This window comes from Brienomyrus brachyistius, chromosome 5, assembly GCF_023856365.1.
Source record: "Brienomyrus brachyistius isolate T26 chromosome 5, BBRACH_0.4, whole genome shotgun sequence".
NCBI lineage: Eukaryota > Metazoa > Chordata > Actinopteri > Osteoglossiformes > Mormyridae > Brienomyrus > Brienomyrus brachyistius.
In genome coordinates, this window is record NC_064537.1 from 8,394,642 (window position 1) to 8,407,509 (window position 12,868).

Consider the following 12,868-nt stretch of genomic DNA (forward strand, 5'->3'; position numbering starts at 1 on the left):
TTGTCTCATTACCTTTAGCTTTCCCAAAGCTGTTTCCCTAATTAACACAGGGTATAAAGTAATGATTTAAGATTAACCTGCAGCACTAGGGCAAAACCATTCAGTCGATTGAACGCTTCATCAGTCATATGCATGTCAGAAGTGGGATTCGAACCCACGCCTCTTTTCAGAGACCAGAATGCTCCATCAGTTGGAAGACAGTGTATCTTGAGTCTGGCACCTTAGACCGCTCGGCCATTCTGACAAAAGTACACCGCATGATGTCTTGTCTCATTACCTTTAGCTTTCCGAAGGCTGTTTAGCTAATTAACACAGGGTATAAAGTACTGATTTAACTTTAATGTGCAGCAGTAGGGCAAAATTCATTTAGTTGGTCAAATGCTTCATTAGTCATTTGCATGTCAGAAGTGGGATTCGAACCCACGCCTCTTTTCAGAGACCAGAATGCTCCATCAGTTGGAAGACAGTGTATTTTGAGTCTGGCGCCTTAGACCGCTCGGCCATTCTGACAACAATGCACCATATGATGTCTTGTCTCATTACCTTTAGCTTTCCCAAAGCTGTTTCCCTAATTAACACAGGGTATAAAGTAATGATTTAAGGTTAACCTGCAGCACTAGGGCAAAACCATTCAGTCGATTGAACGCTTCATCAGTCATATGCATGTCAGAAGTGGGATTCGAACCCACGCCTCTTTTCAGAGACCAGAATGCTCCATCAGTTGGAAGACAGTGTATCTTGAGTCTGGCGCCTTAGACCGCTCGGCCATTCTGACAAAAGTACACCGCATGATGTCTTGTCTCATTACCTTTAGCTTTCCGAAGGCTGTTTAGCTAATTAACACAGGGTATAAAGTACTGATTTAACTTTAATGTGCAGCACTAGGGCAAAACCATTCAGTCGATTGAACGCTTCATCAGTCATATGCATGTCAGAAGTGGGATTCGAACCCACGCCTCTTTTCAGAGACCAGAATGCTCGATCAGTTGGAAGACAGTGTATCTTGAGTCTGGCGCCTTAGACCGCTCGGCCATTCTGACAACAATGCACCATATGATGTCTTGTCTCATTACCTTTAGCTTTCCGAAGGCTGTTTAGCTAATTAACACAGGGTATAAAGAACTGATTTAACTTCAATATGCAGCAGTAGGGTAAAATTCATTCAGTTGGTCGAATGCTTCATTAGTCATATGCATGTCAGAAGTGGGATTCGAACCCACGCCTCCCTTCAGAGCCCAGAAAGCTCCATCAGTTGGAAGACGGTGTACCTTGAGTCTGGCGCCTTGGACCGCTCGGCCATTCTGACAACAATGCACCATATGATGTCTTGTCTCATTACCTTTAGCTTTCCCAAAGCTGTTTCCCTAATTAACACAGGGTATAAAGTAATGATTTAACTTTAACCTGCAGCACTAGGGCAAAACCATTCAGTCGATTGAACGCTTCATCAGTCATATGCATGTCAGAAGTGGGATTCGAACCCACGCCTCTTTTCAGAGACCAGAATGCTCCATCAGTTGGAAGACAGTGTATCTTGAGTCTGGCGCCTTAGACCGCTCGGCCATTCTGACAACAGTGCACCGCATGATGTCTTGTCTCATTACCTTTAGCTTTCCGAAGGCTGGTTAGCTAATTAATACAGGGTATAAAGTACTGATTTAACTTTAATGTGCAGCACAAGGGCAAAATTCATTCAGTTGGTCAAATGCTTCATTAGTCATATGCATGTCAGAAGTGGGATTCGAACCCACGCCTCTTTTCAGAGACCAGAATGCTCCATCAGTTGGAAGATGGTGTACCTTAAGTCTGGCGCCTTAGACCGCTCGGCCATTCTGACAACAATGCACCATATGATGTCTTGTCTCATTACCTTTAGCTTTCCGAAGGCTGTGTAGCTAATTAACACAAGGTATAAAGAACTGATTTAACTTCAATATGCAGCAGTAGGGTAAAATTCATTCAGTTGGTCGAATGCTTCATTAGTCATATGCATGTCAGAAGTGGGATTCGAACCCACGCCTCCCTTCAGAGACCAGAAAGCTCCATCAGTTGGAAGACGATGTAGCTTGAGTCTGGCGCCTTAGACCGCTCGGCCATTTTGACAACAATGCACCATATGATGTCTTGTCTCATTACCTTTAGCTTTCCCAAAGCTGTTTCCCTAATTAACACAGGGTATAAAGTAATGATTTAAGTTTAACCTGCAGCACTAGGGCAAAACCATTCAGTCGATTGAACGCTTCATCAGTCATATGCATGTCAGAAGTGGGATTCGAACCCACGCCTCTTTTCAGAGACCAGAATGCTCCATCAGTTGGAAGACAGTGTATCTTGAGTCTGGCACCTTAGACCGCTCGGCCATTCTGACAAAAGTACACCGCATGATGTCTTGTCTCATTACCTTTAGCTTTCCGAAGGCTGTTTAGCTAATTAACACAGGGTATAAAGTACTGATTTAACTTTAATGTGCAGCAGTAGGGCAAAATTCATTTAGTTGGTCAAATGCTTCATTAGTCATTTGCATGTCAGAAGTGGGATTCGAACCCACGCCTCTTTTCAGAGACCAGAATGCTCCATCAGTTGGAAGACAGTGTATTTTGAGTCTGGCGCCTTAGACCGCTCGGCCATTCTGACAACAACGCACCATATGATGTCTTGTCTCATTACCTTTAGCTTTCCGAAGGCTGTTTAGCTAATTAACACAGGGTATGAAGAACTGATTCAACTTCAATATGCAGCAGTAGGGTAAAATTCATTCAGTTGGTCGAATGCTTCATTAGTCACATGCATATCAGAAGTGGGATTCGAACCCACGCCTCCCTTCAGAGACCAGAAAGCTCCATCAGTTGGAAGACGGTGTACCTTGAGTCTGGCGCCTTAGACCGCTCGGCCATTCTGACAACAATGCACCATATGATGTCTTGTCTCATTACCTTTAGCTTTCCCAAAGCTGTTTCCCTAATTAACACAGGGTATAAAGTAATGATTTAAGGTTAACCTGCAGCACTAGGGCAAAACCATTCAGTCGATTGAACGCTTCATCAGTCATATGCATGTCAGAAGTGGGATTCGAACCCACGCCTCTTTTCAGAGACCAGAATGCTCCATCAGTTGGAAGACAGTGTATCTTGAGTCTGGCGCCTTAGACCGCTCGGCCATTCTGACAAAAGTACACCGCATGATGTCTTGTCTCATTACCTTTAGCTTTCCGAAGGCTGTTTAGCTAATTAACACAGGGTATAAAGTACTGATTTAACTTTAATGTGCAGCACTAGGGCAAAACCATTCAGTCGATTGAACGCTTCATCAGTCATATGCATGTCAGAAGTGGGATTCGAACCCACGCCTCTTTTCAGAGACCAGAATGCTCCATCAGTTGGAAGACAGTGTATCTTGAGTCTGGCGCCTTAGACCGCTCGGCCATTCTGACAACAATGCACCGTATGATGTCTTGTCTCATTACCTTTAGCTTTCCGAAGGCTGTGTAGCTAATTAACACAGGGTATAAAGAACTGATTTAACTTCAATATGCAGCAGTAGGGTAAAATTCATTCAGTTGGTCGAATGCTTCATTAGTCATATGCATGTCAGAAGTGGGATTCGAACCCACGCCTCCCTTCAGAGACCAGAAAGCTCCGTCAGTTGGAAGACGATGTAGCTTGAGTCTGGCGCCTTAGACCGCTCGGCCATTTTGACAACAATGCACCATATGATGTCTTGTCTCATTACCTTTAGCTTTCCCAAAGCTGTTTCCCTAATTAACACAGGGTATAAAGTAATGATTTAAGTTTAACCTGCAGCACTAGGGCAAAACCATTCAGTCGATTGAACGCTTCATCAGTCATATGCATGTCAGAAGTGGGATTCGAACCCACGCCTCTTTTCAGAGACCAGAATGCTCCATCAGTTGGAAGACAGTGTATCTTGAGTCTGGCACCTTAGACCGCTCGGCCATTCTGACAAAAGTACACCGCATGATGTCTTGTCTCATTACCTTTAGCTTTCCGAAGGCTGTTTAGCTAATTAACACAGGGTATAAAGTACTGATTTAACTTTAATGTGCAGCAGTAGGGCAAAATTCATTTAGTTGGTCAAATGCTTCATTAGTCATTTGCATGTCAGAAGTGGGATTCGAACCCACGCCTCTTTTCAGAGACCAGAATGCTCCATCAGTTGGAAGACAGTGTATTTTGAGTCTGGCGCCTTAGACCGCTCGGCCATTCTGACAACAACGCACCATATGATGTCTTGTCTCATTACCTTTAGCTTTCCGAAGGCTGTTTAGCTAATTAACACAGGGTATGAAGAACTGATTCAACTTCAATATGCAGCAGTAGGGCAAAATTCATTCAGTTGGTCGAACGCTTCATCAGTCATATGCATATCAGAAGTGGGATTCGAACCCACGCCTCCCTTCAGAGACCAGAAAGCTCCATCAGTTGGAAGACGGTGTACCTTGAGTCTGGCGCCTTAGACCGCTCGGCCATTCTGACAACAATGCACCATATGATGTCTTGTCTCATTACCTTTAGCTTTCCCAAAGCTGTTTCCCTAATTAACACAGGGTATAAAGTAATGATTTAAGGTTAACCTGCAGCACTAGGGCAAAACCATTCAGTCGATTGAACGCTTCATCAGTCATATGCATGTCAGAAGTGGGATTCGAACCCACGCCTCTTTTCAGAGACCAGAATGCTCCATCAGTTGGAAGACAGTGTATCTTGAGTCTGGCGCCTTAGACCGCTCGGCCATTCTGACAAAAGTACACCGCATGATGTCTTGTCTCATTACCTTTAGCTTTCCGAAGGCTGTTTAGCTAATTAACACAGGGTATAAAGTACTGATTTAACTTTAATGTGCAGCACTAGGGCAAAACCATTCAGTCGATTGAACGCTTCATCAGTCATATGCATGTCAGAAGTGGGATTCGAACCCACGCCTCTTTTCAGAGACCAGAATGCTCCATCAGTTGGAAGACAGTGTATCTTGAGTCTGGCGCCTTAGACCGCTCGGCCATTCTGACAACAATGCACCATATGATGTCTTGTCTCATTACCTTTAGCTTTCCGAAGGCTGTTTAGCTAATTAACACAGGGTATAAAGAACTGATTTAACTTCAATATGCAGCAGTAGGGTAAAATTCATTCAGTTGGTCGAATGCTTCATTAGTCATATGCATGTCAGAAGTGGGATTCGAACCCACGCCTCCCTTCAGAGCCCAGAAAGCTCCATCAGTTGGAAGACGGTGTACTTTGAGTCTGGCGCCTTGGACCGCTCGGCCATTCTGACAACAATGCACCATATGATGTCTTGTCTCATTACCTTTAGCTTTCCCAAAGCTGTTTCCCTAATTAACACAGGGTATAAAGTAATGATTTAAGGTTAACCTGCAGCACTAGGGCAAAACCATTCAGTCGATTGAACGCTTCATCAGTCATATGCATGTCAGAAGTGGGATTCGAACCCACGCCTCTTTTCAGAGACCAGAATGCTCCATCAGTTGGAAGACAGTGTATCTTGAGTCTGGCGCCTTAGACCGCTCGGCCATTCTGACAAAAGTACACCGCATGATGTCTTGTCTCATTACCTTTAGCTTTCCGAAGGCTGTTTACCTAATTAACACAGGGTATAAAGAACTGATTTAACTTTAACCTGCAGCACTAGGGCAAAACCATTCAGTCGATTGAACGCTTCATCAGTCATATGCATGTCAGAAGTGGGATTCGAACCCACACCTCTTTCCAGAGACCAGAATGCTCCATCAGTTGGAAGACAGTGTATCTTGAGTCTGGCGCCTTAGACTGCTCGGCCATTCTGACAACAGTGCACCGCATGATTTCTTGTCTCATTACCTTTAACTTTCCGAAGGCTGGTTAGGTAATTAATACAGGGTATAAAGTACTGATTTATCTTTAATGTGCAGTACTAGGGCAAAATTCATTCAGTTGGTCAAATGCTTCATTAGTCATATGCATGTCAGAAGTGGGATTCGAACCCACGCCTCTTTTCAGAGACCAGAATGCTCCATCAGTTGGAAGATGGTGTACCTTAAGTCTGGCGCCTTAGACCGCTCGGCCATTTTGACAACAATGCACCATATGATGTCTTGTCTCATTACCTTTAGCTTTCCCAAAGCTGTTTCCCTAATTAACACAGGGTATAAAGTAATGATTTAAGATTAACCTGCAGCACTAGGGCAAAACCATTCAGTCGATTGAACGCTTCATCAGTCATATGCATGTCAGAAGTGGGATTCGAACCCACGCCTCTTTTCAGAGACCAGAATGCTCCATCAGTTGGAAGACAGTGTATCTTGAGTCTGGCACCTTAGACCGCTCGGCCATTCTGACAAAAGTACACCGCATGATGTCTTGTCTCATTACCTTTAGCTTTCCGAAGGCTGTTTAGCTAATTAACACAGGGTATAAAGTACTGATTTAACTTTAATGTGCAGCAGTAGGGCAAAATTCATTTAGTTGGTCAAATGCTTCATTAGTCATTTGCATGTCAGAAGTGGGATTCGAACCCACGCCTCTTTTCAGAGACCAGAATGCTCCATCAGTTGGAAGACAGTGTATTTTGAGTCTGGCGCCTTAGACCGCTCGGCCATTCTGACAACAATGCACCATATGATGTCTTGTCTCATTACCTTTAGCTTTCCCAAAGCTGTTTCCCTAATTAACACAGGGTATAAAGTAATGATTTAAGGTTAACCTGCAGCACTAGGGCAAAACCATTCAGTCGATTGAACGCTTCATCAGTCATATGCATGTCAGAAGTGGGATTCGAACCCACGCCTCTTTTCAGAGACCAGAATGCTCCATCAGTTGGAAGACAGTGTATCTTGAGTCTGGCGCCTTAGACCGCTCGGCCATTCTGACAAAAGTACACCGCATGATGTCTTGTCTCATTACCTTTAGCTTTCCGAAGGCTGTTTAGCTAATTAACACAGGGTATAAAGTACTGATTTAACTTTAATGTGCAGCACTAGGGCAAAACCATTCAGTCGATTGAACGCTTCATCAGTCATATGCATGTCAGAAGTGGGATTCGAACCCACGCCTCTTTTCAGAGACCAGAATGCTCGATCAGTTGGAAGACAGTGTATCTTGAGTCTGGCGCCTTAGACCGCTCGGCCATTCTGACAACAATGCACCATATGATGTCTTGTCTCATTACCTTTAGCTTTCCGAAGGCTGTTTAGCTAATTAACACAGGGTATAAAGAACTGATTTAACTTCAATATGCAGCAGTAGGGTAAAATTCATTCAGTTGGTCGAATGCTTCATTAGTCATATGCATGTCAGAAGTGGGATTCGAACCCACGCCTCCCTTCAGAGCCCAGAAAGCTCCATCAGTTGGAAGACGGTGTACCTTGAGTCTGGCGCCTTGGACCGCTCGGCCATTCTGACAACAATGCACCATATGATGTCTTGTCTCATTACCTTTAGCTTTCCCAAAGCTGTTTCCCTAATTAACACAGGGTATAAAGTAATGATTTAACTTTAACCTGCAGCACTAGGGCAAAACCATTCAGTCGATTGAACGCTTCATCAGTCATATGCATGTCAGAAGTGGGATTCGAACCCACGCCTCTTTTCAGAGACCAGAATGCTCCATCAGTTGGAAGACAGTGTATCTTGAGTCTGGCGCCTTAGACCGCTCGGCCATTCTGACAACAGTGCACCGCATGATGTCTTGTCTCATTACCTTTAGCTTTCCGAAGGCTGGTTAGCTAATTAATACAGGGTATAAAGTACTGATTTAACTTTAATGTGCAGCACAAGGGCAAAATTCATTCAGTTGGTCAAATGCTTCATTAGTCATATGCATGTCAGAAGTGGGATTCGAACCCACGCCTCTTTTCAGAGACCAGAATGCTCCATCAGTTGGAAGATGGTGTACCTTAAGTCTGGCGCCTTAGACCGCTCGGCCATTCTGACAACAATGCACCATATGATGTCTTGTCTCATTACCTTTAGCTTTCCGAAGGCTGTGTAGCTAATTAACACAAGGTATAAAGAACTGATTTAACTTCAATATGCAGCAGTAGGGTAAAATTCATTCAGTTGGTCGAATGCTTCATTAGTCATATGCATGTCAGAAGTGGGATTCGAACCCACGCCTCCCTTCAGAGACCAGAAAGCTCCATCAGTTGGAAGACGATGTAGCTTGAGTCTGGCGCCTTAGACCGCTCGGCCATTTTGACAACAATGCACCATATGATGTCTTGTCTCATTACCTTTAGCTTTCCCAAAGCTGTTTCCCTAATTAACACAGGGTATAAAGTAATGATTTAAGTTTAACCTGCAGCACTAGGGCAAAACCATTCAGTCGATTGAACGCTTCATCAGTCATATGCATGTCAGAAGTGGGATTCGAACCCACGCCTCTTTTCAGAGACCAGAATGCTCCATCAGTTGGAAGACAGTGTATCTTGAGTCTGGCACCTTAGACCGCTCGGCCATTCTGACAAAAGTACACCGCATGATGTCTTGTCTCATTACCTTTAGCTTTCCGAAGGCTGTTTAGCTAATTAACACAGGGTATAAAGTACTGATTTAACTTTAATGTGCAGCAGTAGGGCAAAATTCATTTAGTTGGTCAAATGCTTCATTAGTCATTTGCATGTCAGAAGTGGGATTCGAACCCACGCCTCTTTTCAGAGACCAGAATGCTCCATCAGTTGGAAGACAGTGTATTTTGAGTCTGGCGCCTTAGACCGCTCGGCCATTCTGACAACAACGCACCATATGATGTCTTGTCTCATTACCTTTAGCTTTCCGAAGGCTGTTTAGCTAATTAACACAGGGTATGAAGAACTGATTCAACTTCAATATGCAGCAGTAGGGTAAAATTCATTCAGTTGGTCGAATGCTTCATTAGTCACATGCATATCAGAAGTGGGATTCGAACCCACGCCTCCCTTCAGAGACCAGAAAGCTCCATCAGTTGGAAGACGGTGTACCTTGAGTCTGGCGCCTTAGACCGCTCGGCCATTCTGACAACAATGCACCATATGATGTCTTGTCTCATTACCTTTAGCTTTCCCAAAGCTGTTTCCCTAATTAACACAGGGTATAAAGTAATGATTTAAGGTTAACCTGCAGCACTAGGGCAAAACCATTCAGTCGATTGAACGCTTCATCAGTCATATGCATGTCAGAAGTGGGATTCGAACCCACGCCTCTTTTCAGAGACCAGAATGCTCCATCAGTTGGAAGACAGTGTATCTTGAGTCTGGCGCCTTAGACCGCTCGGCCATTCTGACAAAAGTACACCGCATGATGTCTTGTCTCATTACCTTTAGCTTTCCGAAGGCTGTTTAGCTAATTAACACAGGGTATAAAGTACTGATTTAACTTTAATGTGCAGCACTAGGGCAAAACCATTCAGTCGATTGAACGCTTCATCAGTCATATGCATGTCAGAAGTGGGATTCGAACCCACGCCTCTTTTCAGAGACCAGAATGCTCCATCAGTTGGAAGACAGTGTATCTTGAGTCTGGCGCCTTAGACCGCTCGGCCATTCTGACAACAATGCACCGTATGATGTCTTGTCTCATTACCTTTAGCTTTCCGAAGGCTGTGTAGCTAATTAACACAGGGTATAAAGAACTGATTTAACTTCAATATGCAGCAGTAGGGTAAAATTCATTCAGTTGGTCGAATGCTTCATTAGTCATATGCATGTCAGAAGTGGGATTCGAACCCACGCCTCCCTTCAGAGACCAGAAAGCTCCGTCAGTTGGAAGACGATGTAGCTTGAGTCTGGCGCCTTAGACCGCTCGGCCATTTTGACAACAATGCACCATATGATGTCTTGTCTCATTACCTTTAGCTTTCCCAAAGCTGTTTCCCTAATTAACACAGGGTATAAAGTAATGATTTAAGTTTAACCTGCAGCACTAGGGCAAAACCATTCAGTCGATTGAACGCTTCATCAGTCATATGCATGTCAGAAGTGGGATTCGAACCCACGCCTCTTTTCAGAGACCAGAATGCTCCATCAGTTGGAAGACAGTGTATCTTGAGTCTGGCACCTTAGACCGCTCGGCCATTCTGACAAAAGTACACCGCATGATGTCTTGTCTCATTACCTTTAGCTTTCCGAAGGCTGTTTAGCTAATTAACACAGGGTATAAAGTACTGATTTAACTTTAATGTGCAGCAGTAGGGCAAAATTCATTTAGTTGGTCAAATGCTTCATTAGTCATTTGCATGTCAGAAGTGGGATTCGAACCCACGCCTCTTTTCAGAGACCAGAATGCTCCATCAGTTGGAAGACAGTGTATTTTGAGTCTGGCGCCTTAGACCGCTCGGCCATTCTGACAACAACGCACCATATGATGTCTTGTCTCATTACCTTTAGCTTTCCGAAGGCTGTTTAGCTAATTAACACAGGGTATGAAGAACTGATTCAACTTCAATATGCAGCAGTAGGGCAAAATTCATTCAGTTGGTCGAATGCTTCATTAGTCACATGCATATCAGAAGTGGGATTCGAACCCACGCCTCCCTTCAGAGACCAGAAAGCTCCATCAGTTGGAAGACGGTGTACCTTGAGTCTGGCGCCTTAGACCGCTCGGCCATTCTGACAACAATGCACCATATGATGTCTTGTCTCATTACCTTTAGCTTTCCCAAAGCTGTTTCCCTAATTAACACAGGGTATAAAGTAATGATTTAAGGTTAACCTGCAGCACTAGGGCAAAACCATTCAGTCGATTGAACGCTTCATCAGTCATATGCATGTCAGAAGTGGGATTCGAACCCACGCCTCTTTTCAGAGACCAGAATGCTCCATCAGTTGGAAGACAGTGTATCTTGAGTCTGGCGCCTTAGACCGCTCGGCCATTCTGACAAAAGTACACCGCATGATGTCTTGTCTCATTACCTTTAGCTTTCCGAAGGCTGTTTAGCTAATTAACACAGGGTATAAAGTACTGATTTAACTTTAATGTGCAGCACTAGGGCAAAACCATTCAGTCGATTGAACGCTTCATCAGTCATATGCATGTCAGAAGTGGGATTCGAACCCACGCCTCTTTTCAGAGACCAGAATGCTCCATCAGTTGGAAGACAGTGTATCTTGAGTCTGGCGCCTTAGACCGCTCGGCCATTCTGACAACAATGCACCATATGATGTCTTGTCTCATTACCTTTAGCTTTCCGAAGGCTGTTTAGCTAATTAACACAGGGTATAAAGAACTGATTTAACTTCAATATGCAGCAGTAGGGTAAAATTCATTCAGTTGGTCGAATGCTTCATTAGTCATATGCATGTCAGAAGTGGGATTCGAACCCACGCCTCCCTTCAGAGCCCAGAAAGCTCCATCAGTTGGAAGACGGTGTACTTTGAGTCTGGCGCCTTGGACCGCTCGGCCATTCTGACAACAATGCACCATATGATGTCTTGTCTCATTACCTTTAGCTTTCCCAAAGCTGTTTCCCTAATTAACACAGGGTATAAAGTAATGATTTAACTTTAACCTGCAGCACTAGGGCAAAACCATTCAGTCGATTGAACGCTTCATCAGTCATATGCATGTCAGAAGTGGGATTCGAACCCACGCCTCTTTTCAGAGACCAGAATGCTCCATCAGTTGGAAGACAGTGTATCTTGAGTCTGGCGCCTTAGACCGCTCGGCCATTCTGACAACAGTGCACCGCATGATGTCTTGTCTCATTACCTTTAGCTTTCCGAAGGCTGTGTAGCTAATTAACAGAGGGTATAAAGAACTGATTTAACTTCAATATGCAGCAGTAGGGTAAAATTCATTCACTTGGTCGAATGCTTCATTAGTCATATGCATGTCAGAAGTGGGATTCGAACCCACGCCTCCCTTCAGAGACCAGAAAGCTCCGTCAGTTGGAAGACGATGTAGCTTGAGTCTGGCGCCTTAGACCGCTCGGCCATTCTGACAACAATGCACCATATGATGTCTTGTCTCATTACCTTTAGCTTTCCCAAAGCTGTTTCCCTAATTAACACAGGGTATAAAGTAATGATTTAAGTTTAACCTGCAGCACTAGGGCAAAACCATTCAGTCGATTGAACGCTTCATCAGTCATATGCATGTCAGAAGTGGGATTCGAACCCACGCCTCTTTTCAGAGACCAGAATGCTCCATCAGTTGGAAGACAGTGTATCTTGAGTCTGGCGCCTTAGACCGCTCGGCCATTCTGACAACAATGCACCATATGATGTCTTGTCTCATTACCTTTAGCTTTCCGAAGGCTGTTTAGCTAATTAACACAGGGTATAAAGAACTGATTTAACTTCAATATGCAGCAGTAGGGTAAAATTCATTCAGTTGGTCGAATGCTTCATTAGTCATATGCATGTCAGAAGTGGGATTCCAACCCACGCCTCCCTTCAGAGACCAGAAAGCTCCATCAGTTGGAAGACGGTGTACCTTGAGTCTGGCGCCTTAGACCGCTCGGCCATTCTGACAACAATGCACCATATGATGTCTTGTCTCATTACCTTTAGCTTTCCCAAAGCTGTTTCCCTAATTAACACAGGGTATAAAGTAATGATTTAAGTTTAACCTGCAGCACTAGGGCAAAACCATTCAGTCGATTGAACGCTTCATCAGTCATATGCATGTCAGAAGTGGGATTCAAACCCACGCCTCTTTTCAGAAACCAGAATGCTCCATCAGTTGGAAGACAGTGTATCTTGAGTCTGGCGCCTTAGACCGCTCGGCCATTCTGACAACAATGCACCATATGATGTCTTGTCTCATTACCTTTAGCTTTCCCAAAGCTGTTTCCCTAATTAACACAGGGTATAAAGTAATGATTTAACTTTAATGTGCAGCCCTAGGGCAAAACCATTCAGTCGATTGAACGCTTCATCAGT

The 12,868-nt window shown here is 44.1% G+C and overlaps 48 non-coding genes across 48 annotated transcripts; all 48 read right to left on the reverse strand.

Moving 5' to 3' along the window:
* Nucleotides 1-133: 133 nt before the first annotated feature.
* On the reverse strand, nt 134-244 carry trnal-caa (transfer RNA leucine (anticodon CAA)). The gene is made up of 2 exons: nt 207-244; nt 134-179 (listed from the first exon to the last, which is right to left on the reverse strand). It is a non-coding gene; the product is annotated as a tRNA-Leu (tRNA).
* Nucleotides 245-399: 155 nt separating this feature from the next.
* Nucleotides 400-510, reverse strand: trnal-caa (transfer RNA leucine (anticodon CAA)). The gene is made up of 2 exons: nt 473-510; nt 400-445 (listed from the first exon to the last, which is right to left on the reverse strand). It is a non-coding gene; the product is annotated as a tRNA-Leu (tRNA).
* Nucleotides 511-664: 154 nt separating this feature from the next.
* trnal-caa (transfer RNA leucine (anticodon CAA)) lies at nt 665-775 on the reverse strand. The gene is made up of 2 exons: nt 738-775; nt 665-710 (listed from the first exon to the last, which is right to left on the reverse strand). It is a non-coding gene; the product is annotated as a tRNA-Leu (tRNA).
* A 154-nt stretch (nt 776-929) lies between these two features.
* trnal-caa (transfer RNA leucine (anticodon CAA)) lies at nt 930-1,040 on the reverse strand. The gene is made up of 2 exons: nt 1,003-1,040; nt 930-975 (listed from the first exon to the last, which is right to left on the reverse strand). It is a non-coding gene; the product is annotated as a tRNA-Leu (tRNA).
* A 155-nt stretch (nt 1,041-1,195) lies between these two features.
* Nucleotides 1,196-1,306, reverse strand: trnal-caa (transfer RNA leucine (anticodon CAA)). The gene is made up of 2 exons: nt 1,269-1,306; nt 1,196-1,241 (listed from the first exon to the last, which is right to left on the reverse strand). It is a non-coding gene; the product is annotated as a tRNA-Leu (tRNA).
* Nucleotides 1,307-1,460: 154 nt separating this feature from the next.
* On the reverse strand, nt 1,461-1,571 carry trnal-caa (transfer RNA leucine (anticodon CAA)). Its single transcript has 2 exons — nt 1,534-1,571; nt 1,461-1,506 (listed from the first exon to the last, which is right to left on the reverse strand). It is a non-coding gene; the product is annotated as a tRNA-Leu (tRNA).
* Nucleotides 1,572-1,726: 155 nt separating this feature from the next.
* trnal-uaa (transfer RNA leucine (anticodon UAA)) lies at nt 1,727-1,837 on the reverse strand. The gene is made up of 2 exons: nt 1,800-1,837; nt 1,727-1,772 (listed from the first exon to the last, which is right to left on the reverse strand). It is a non-coding gene; the product is annotated as a tRNA-Leu (tRNA).
* A 155-nt stretch (nt 1,838-1,992) lies between these two features.
* On the reverse strand, nt 1,993-2,103 carry trnal-caa (transfer RNA leucine (anticodon CAA)). The gene is made up of 2 exons: nt 2,066-2,103; nt 1,993-2,038 (listed from the first exon to the last, which is right to left on the reverse strand). It is a non-coding gene; the product is annotated as a tRNA-Leu (tRNA).
* A 154-nt stretch (nt 2,104-2,257) lies between these two features.
* trnal-caa (transfer RNA leucine (anticodon CAA)) lies at nt 2,258-2,368 on the reverse strand. Its single transcript has 2 exons — nt 2,331-2,368; nt 2,258-2,303 (listed from the first exon to the last, which is right to left on the reverse strand). It is a non-coding gene; the product is annotated as a tRNA-Leu (tRNA).
* Nucleotides 2,369-2,523: 155 nt separating this feature from the next.
* Nucleotides 2,524-2,634, reverse strand: trnal-caa (transfer RNA leucine (anticodon CAA)). The gene is made up of 2 exons: nt 2,597-2,634; nt 2,524-2,569 (listed from the first exon to the last, which is right to left on the reverse strand). It is a non-coding gene; the product is annotated as a tRNA-Leu (tRNA).
* A 155-nt stretch (nt 2,635-2,789) lies between these two features.
* On the reverse strand, nt 2,790-2,900 carry trnal-caa (transfer RNA leucine (anticodon CAA)). Its single transcript has 2 exons — nt 2,863-2,900; nt 2,790-2,835 (listed from the first exon to the last, which is right to left on the reverse strand). It is a non-coding gene; the product is annotated as a tRNA-Leu (tRNA).
* Nucleotides 2,901-3,054: 154 nt separating this feature from the next.
* Nucleotides 3,055-3,165, reverse strand: trnal-caa (transfer RNA leucine (anticodon CAA)). Its single transcript has 2 exons — nt 3,128-3,165; nt 3,055-3,100 (listed from the first exon to the last, which is right to left on the reverse strand). It is a non-coding gene; the product is annotated as a tRNA-Leu (tRNA).
* A 154-nt stretch (nt 3,166-3,319) lies between these two features.
* trnal-caa (transfer RNA leucine (anticodon CAA)) lies at nt 3,320-3,430 on the reverse strand. The gene is made up of 2 exons: nt 3,393-3,430; nt 3,320-3,365 (listed from the first exon to the last, which is right to left on the reverse strand). It is a non-coding gene; the product is annotated as a tRNA-Leu (tRNA).
* A 155-nt stretch (nt 3,431-3,585) lies between these two features.
* Nucleotides 3,586-3,696, reverse strand: trnal-caa (transfer RNA leucine (anticodon CAA)). Its single transcript has 2 exons — nt 3,659-3,696; nt 3,586-3,631 (listed from the first exon to the last, which is right to left on the reverse strand). It is a non-coding gene; the product is annotated as a tRNA-Leu (tRNA).
* A 154-nt stretch (nt 3,697-3,850) lies between these two features.
* trnal-caa (transfer RNA leucine (anticodon CAA)) lies at nt 3,851-3,961 on the reverse strand. Its single transcript has 2 exons — nt 3,924-3,961; nt 3,851-3,896 (listed from the first exon to the last, which is right to left on the reverse strand). It is a non-coding gene; the product is annotated as a tRNA-Leu (tRNA).
* A 155-nt stretch (nt 3,962-4,116) lies between these two features.
* trnal-caa (transfer RNA leucine (anticodon CAA)) lies at nt 4,117-4,227 on the reverse strand. Its single transcript has 2 exons — nt 4,190-4,227; nt 4,117-4,162 (listed from the first exon to the last, which is right to left on the reverse strand). It is a non-coding gene; the product is annotated as a tRNA-Leu (tRNA).
* Nucleotides 4,228-4,382: 155 nt separating this feature from the next.
* trnal-caa (transfer RNA leucine (anticodon CAA)) lies at nt 4,383-4,493 on the reverse strand. The gene is made up of 2 exons: nt 4,456-4,493; nt 4,383-4,428 (listed from the first exon to the last, which is right to left on the reverse strand). It is a non-coding gene; the product is annotated as a tRNA-Leu (tRNA).
* Nucleotides 4,494-4,647: 154 nt separating this feature from the next.
* trnal-caa (transfer RNA leucine (anticodon CAA)) lies at nt 4,648-4,758 on the reverse strand. The gene is made up of 2 exons: nt 4,721-4,758; nt 4,648-4,693 (listed from the first exon to the last, which is right to left on the reverse strand). It is a non-coding gene; the product is annotated as a tRNA-Leu (tRNA).
* A 154-nt stretch (nt 4,759-4,912) lies between these two features.
* trnal-caa (transfer RNA leucine (anticodon CAA)) lies at nt 4,913-5,023 on the reverse strand. Its single transcript has 2 exons — nt 4,986-5,023; nt 4,913-4,958 (listed from the first exon to the last, which is right to left on the reverse strand). It is a non-coding gene; the product is annotated as a tRNA-Leu (tRNA).
* Nucleotides 5,024-5,178: 155 nt separating this feature from the next.
* On the reverse strand, nt 5,179-5,289 carry trnal-caa (transfer RNA leucine (anticodon CAA)). Its single transcript has 2 exons — nt 5,252-5,289; nt 5,179-5,224 (listed from the first exon to the last, which is right to left on the reverse strand). It is a non-coding gene; the product is annotated as a tRNA-Leu (tRNA).
* A 154-nt stretch (nt 5,290-5,443) lies between these two features.
* On the reverse strand, nt 5,444-5,554 carry trnal-caa (transfer RNA leucine (anticodon CAA)). The gene is made up of 2 exons: nt 5,517-5,554; nt 5,444-5,489 (listed from the first exon to the last, which is right to left on the reverse strand). It is a non-coding gene; the product is annotated as a tRNA-Leu (tRNA).
* A 154-nt stretch (nt 5,555-5,708) lies between these two features.
* Nucleotides 5,709-5,819, reverse strand: trnal-caa (transfer RNA leucine (anticodon CAA)). The gene is made up of 2 exons: nt 5,782-5,819; nt 5,709-5,754 (listed from the first exon to the last, which is right to left on the reverse strand). It is a non-coding gene; the product is annotated as a tRNA-Leu (tRNA).
* A 155-nt stretch (nt 5,820-5,974) lies between these two features.
* Nucleotides 5,975-6,085, reverse strand: trnal-uaa (transfer RNA leucine (anticodon UAA)). The gene is made up of 2 exons: nt 6,048-6,085; nt 5,975-6,020 (listed from the first exon to the last, which is right to left on the reverse strand). It is a non-coding gene; the product is annotated as a tRNA-Leu (tRNA).
* Nucleotides 6,086-6,239: 154 nt separating this feature from the next.
* On the reverse strand, nt 6,240-6,350 carry trnal-caa (transfer RNA leucine (anticodon CAA)). Its single transcript has 2 exons — nt 6,313-6,350; nt 6,240-6,285 (listed from the first exon to the last, which is right to left on the reverse strand). It is a non-coding gene; the product is annotated as a tRNA-Leu (tRNA).
* Nucleotides 6,351-6,505: 155 nt separating this feature from the next.
* trnal-caa (transfer RNA leucine (anticodon CAA)) lies at nt 6,506-6,616 on the reverse strand. Its single transcript has 2 exons — nt 6,579-6,616; nt 6,506-6,551 (listed from the first exon to the last, which is right to left on the reverse strand). It is a non-coding gene; the product is annotated as a tRNA-Leu (tRNA).
* A 154-nt stretch (nt 6,617-6,770) lies between these two features.
* Nucleotides 6,771-6,881, reverse strand: trnal-caa (transfer RNA leucine (anticodon CAA)). The gene is made up of 2 exons: nt 6,844-6,881; nt 6,771-6,816 (listed from the first exon to the last, which is right to left on the reverse strand). It is a non-coding gene; the product is annotated as a tRNA-Leu (tRNA).
* Nucleotides 6,882-7,035: 154 nt separating this feature from the next.
* On the reverse strand, nt 7,036-7,146 carry trnal-caa (transfer RNA leucine (anticodon CAA)). Its single transcript has 2 exons — nt 7,109-7,146; nt 7,036-7,081 (listed from the first exon to the last, which is right to left on the reverse strand). It is a non-coding gene; the product is annotated as a tRNA-Leu (tRNA).
* Nucleotides 7,147-7,301: 155 nt separating this feature from the next.
* Nucleotides 7,302-7,412, reverse strand: trnal-caa (transfer RNA leucine (anticodon CAA)). Its single transcript has 2 exons — nt 7,375-7,412; nt 7,302-7,347 (listed from the first exon to the last, which is right to left on the reverse strand). It is a non-coding gene; the product is annotated as a tRNA-Leu (tRNA).
* A 154-nt stretch (nt 7,413-7,566) lies between these two features.
* trnal-caa (transfer RNA leucine (anticodon CAA)) lies at nt 7,567-7,677 on the reverse strand. The gene is made up of 2 exons: nt 7,640-7,677; nt 7,567-7,612 (listed from the first exon to the last, which is right to left on the reverse strand). It is a non-coding gene; the product is annotated as a tRNA-Leu (tRNA).
* Nucleotides 7,678-7,832: 155 nt separating this feature from the next.
* Nucleotides 7,833-7,943, reverse strand: trnal-uaa (transfer RNA leucine (anticodon UAA)). The gene is made up of 2 exons: nt 7,906-7,943; nt 7,833-7,878 (listed from the first exon to the last, which is right to left on the reverse strand). It is a non-coding gene; the product is annotated as a tRNA-Leu (tRNA).
* Nucleotides 7,944-8,098: 155 nt separating this feature from the next.
* Nucleotides 8,099-8,209, reverse strand: trnal-caa (transfer RNA leucine (anticodon CAA)). Its single transcript has 2 exons — nt 8,172-8,209; nt 8,099-8,144 (listed from the first exon to the last, which is right to left on the reverse strand). It is a non-coding gene; the product is annotated as a tRNA-Leu (tRNA).
* A 154-nt stretch (nt 8,210-8,363) lies between these two features.
* Nucleotides 8,364-8,474, reverse strand: trnal-caa (transfer RNA leucine (anticodon CAA)). The gene is made up of 2 exons: nt 8,437-8,474; nt 8,364-8,409 (listed from the first exon to the last, which is right to left on the reverse strand). It is a non-coding gene; the product is annotated as a tRNA-Leu (tRNA).
* A 155-nt stretch (nt 8,475-8,629) lies between these two features.
* trnal-caa (transfer RNA leucine (anticodon CAA)) lies at nt 8,630-8,740 on the reverse strand. Its single transcript has 2 exons — nt 8,703-8,740; nt 8,630-8,675 (listed from the first exon to the last, which is right to left on the reverse strand). It is a non-coding gene; the product is annotated as a tRNA-Leu (tRNA).
* Nucleotides 8,741-8,895: 155 nt separating this feature from the next.
* trnal-caa (transfer RNA leucine (anticodon CAA)) lies at nt 8,896-9,006 on the reverse strand. Its single transcript has 2 exons — nt 8,969-9,006; nt 8,896-8,941 (listed from the first exon to the last, which is right to left on the reverse strand). It is a non-coding gene; the product is annotated as a tRNA-Leu (tRNA).
* A 154-nt stretch (nt 9,007-9,160) lies between these two features.
* trnal-caa (transfer RNA leucine (anticodon CAA)) lies at nt 9,161-9,271 on the reverse strand. The gene is made up of 2 exons: nt 9,234-9,271; nt 9,161-9,206 (listed from the first exon to the last, which is right to left on the reverse strand). It is a non-coding gene; the product is annotated as a tRNA-Leu (tRNA).
* A 154-nt stretch (nt 9,272-9,425) lies between these two features.
* Nucleotides 9,426-9,536, reverse strand: trnal-caa (transfer RNA leucine (anticodon CAA)). The gene is made up of 2 exons: nt 9,499-9,536; nt 9,426-9,471 (listed from the first exon to the last, which is right to left on the reverse strand). It is a non-coding gene; the product is annotated as a tRNA-Leu (tRNA).
* Nucleotides 9,537-9,691: 155 nt separating this feature from the next.
* On the reverse strand, nt 9,692-9,802 carry trnal-caa (transfer RNA leucine (anticodon CAA)). The gene is made up of 2 exons: nt 9,765-9,802; nt 9,692-9,737 (listed from the first exon to the last, which is right to left on the reverse strand). It is a non-coding gene; the product is annotated as a tRNA-Leu (tRNA).
* A 154-nt stretch (nt 9,803-9,956) lies between these two features.
* On the reverse strand, nt 9,957-10,067 carry trnal-caa (transfer RNA leucine (anticodon CAA)). The gene is made up of 2 exons: nt 10,030-10,067; nt 9,957-10,002 (listed from the first exon to the last, which is right to left on the reverse strand). It is a non-coding gene; the product is annotated as a tRNA-Leu (tRNA).
* A 155-nt stretch (nt 10,068-10,222) lies between these two features.
* Nucleotides 10,223-10,333, reverse strand: trnal-caa (transfer RNA leucine (anticodon CAA)). Its single transcript has 2 exons — nt 10,296-10,333; nt 10,223-10,268 (listed from the first exon to the last, which is right to left on the reverse strand). It is a non-coding gene; the product is annotated as a tRNA-Leu (tRNA).
* Nucleotides 10,334-10,488: 155 nt separating this feature from the next.
* trnal-caa (transfer RNA leucine (anticodon CAA)) lies at nt 10,489-10,599 on the reverse strand. The gene is made up of 2 exons: nt 10,562-10,599; nt 10,489-10,534 (listed from the first exon to the last, which is right to left on the reverse strand). It is a non-coding gene; the product is annotated as a tRNA-Leu (tRNA).
* Nucleotides 10,600-10,753: 154 nt separating this feature from the next.
* trnal-caa (transfer RNA leucine (anticodon CAA)) lies at nt 10,754-10,864 on the reverse strand. Its single transcript has 2 exons — nt 10,827-10,864; nt 10,754-10,799 (listed from the first exon to the last, which is right to left on the reverse strand). It is a non-coding gene; the product is annotated as a tRNA-Leu (tRNA).
* Nucleotides 10,865-11,018: 154 nt separating this feature from the next.
* Nucleotides 11,019-11,129, reverse strand: trnal-caa (transfer RNA leucine (anticodon CAA)). The gene is made up of 2 exons: nt 11,092-11,129; nt 11,019-11,064 (listed from the first exon to the last, which is right to left on the reverse strand). It is a non-coding gene; the product is annotated as a tRNA-Leu (tRNA).
* A 155-nt stretch (nt 11,130-11,284) lies between these two features.
* Nucleotides 11,285-11,395, reverse strand: trnal-caa (transfer RNA leucine (anticodon CAA)). Its single transcript has 2 exons — nt 11,358-11,395; nt 11,285-11,330 (listed from the first exon to the last, which is right to left on the reverse strand). It is a non-coding gene; the product is annotated as a tRNA-Leu (tRNA).
* A 154-nt stretch (nt 11,396-11,549) lies between these two features.
* On the reverse strand, nt 11,550-11,660 carry trnal-caa (transfer RNA leucine (anticodon CAA)). The gene is made up of 2 exons: nt 11,623-11,660; nt 11,550-11,595 (listed from the first exon to the last, which is right to left on the reverse strand). It is a non-coding gene; the product is annotated as a tRNA-Leu (tRNA).
* A 155-nt stretch (nt 11,661-11,815) lies between these two features.
* trnal-caa (transfer RNA leucine (anticodon CAA)) lies at nt 11,816-11,926 on the reverse strand. The gene is made up of 2 exons: nt 11,889-11,926; nt 11,816-11,861 (listed from the first exon to the last, which is right to left on the reverse strand). It is a non-coding gene; the product is annotated as a tRNA-Leu (tRNA).
* A 154-nt stretch (nt 11,927-12,080) lies between these two features.
* Nucleotides 12,081-12,191, reverse strand: trnal-caa (transfer RNA leucine (anticodon CAA)). Its single transcript has 2 exons — nt 12,154-12,191; nt 12,081-12,126 (listed from the first exon to the last, which is right to left on the reverse strand). It is a non-coding gene; the product is annotated as a tRNA-Leu (tRNA).
* Nucleotides 12,192-12,346: 155 nt separating this feature from the next.
* trnal-caa (transfer RNA leucine (anticodon CAA)) lies at nt 12,347-12,457 on the reverse strand. The gene is made up of 2 exons: nt 12,420-12,457; nt 12,347-12,392 (listed from the first exon to the last, which is right to left on the reverse strand). It is a non-coding gene; the product is annotated as a tRNA-Leu (tRNA).
* A 154-nt stretch (nt 12,458-12,611) lies between these two features.
* On the reverse strand, nt 12,612-12,722 carry trnal-caa (transfer RNA leucine (anticodon CAA)). The gene is made up of 2 exons: nt 12,685-12,722; nt 12,612-12,657 (listed from the first exon to the last, which is right to left on the reverse strand). It is a non-coding gene; the product is annotated as a tRNA-Leu (tRNA).
* Nucleotides 12,723-12,868: the final 146 nt, after the last annotated feature.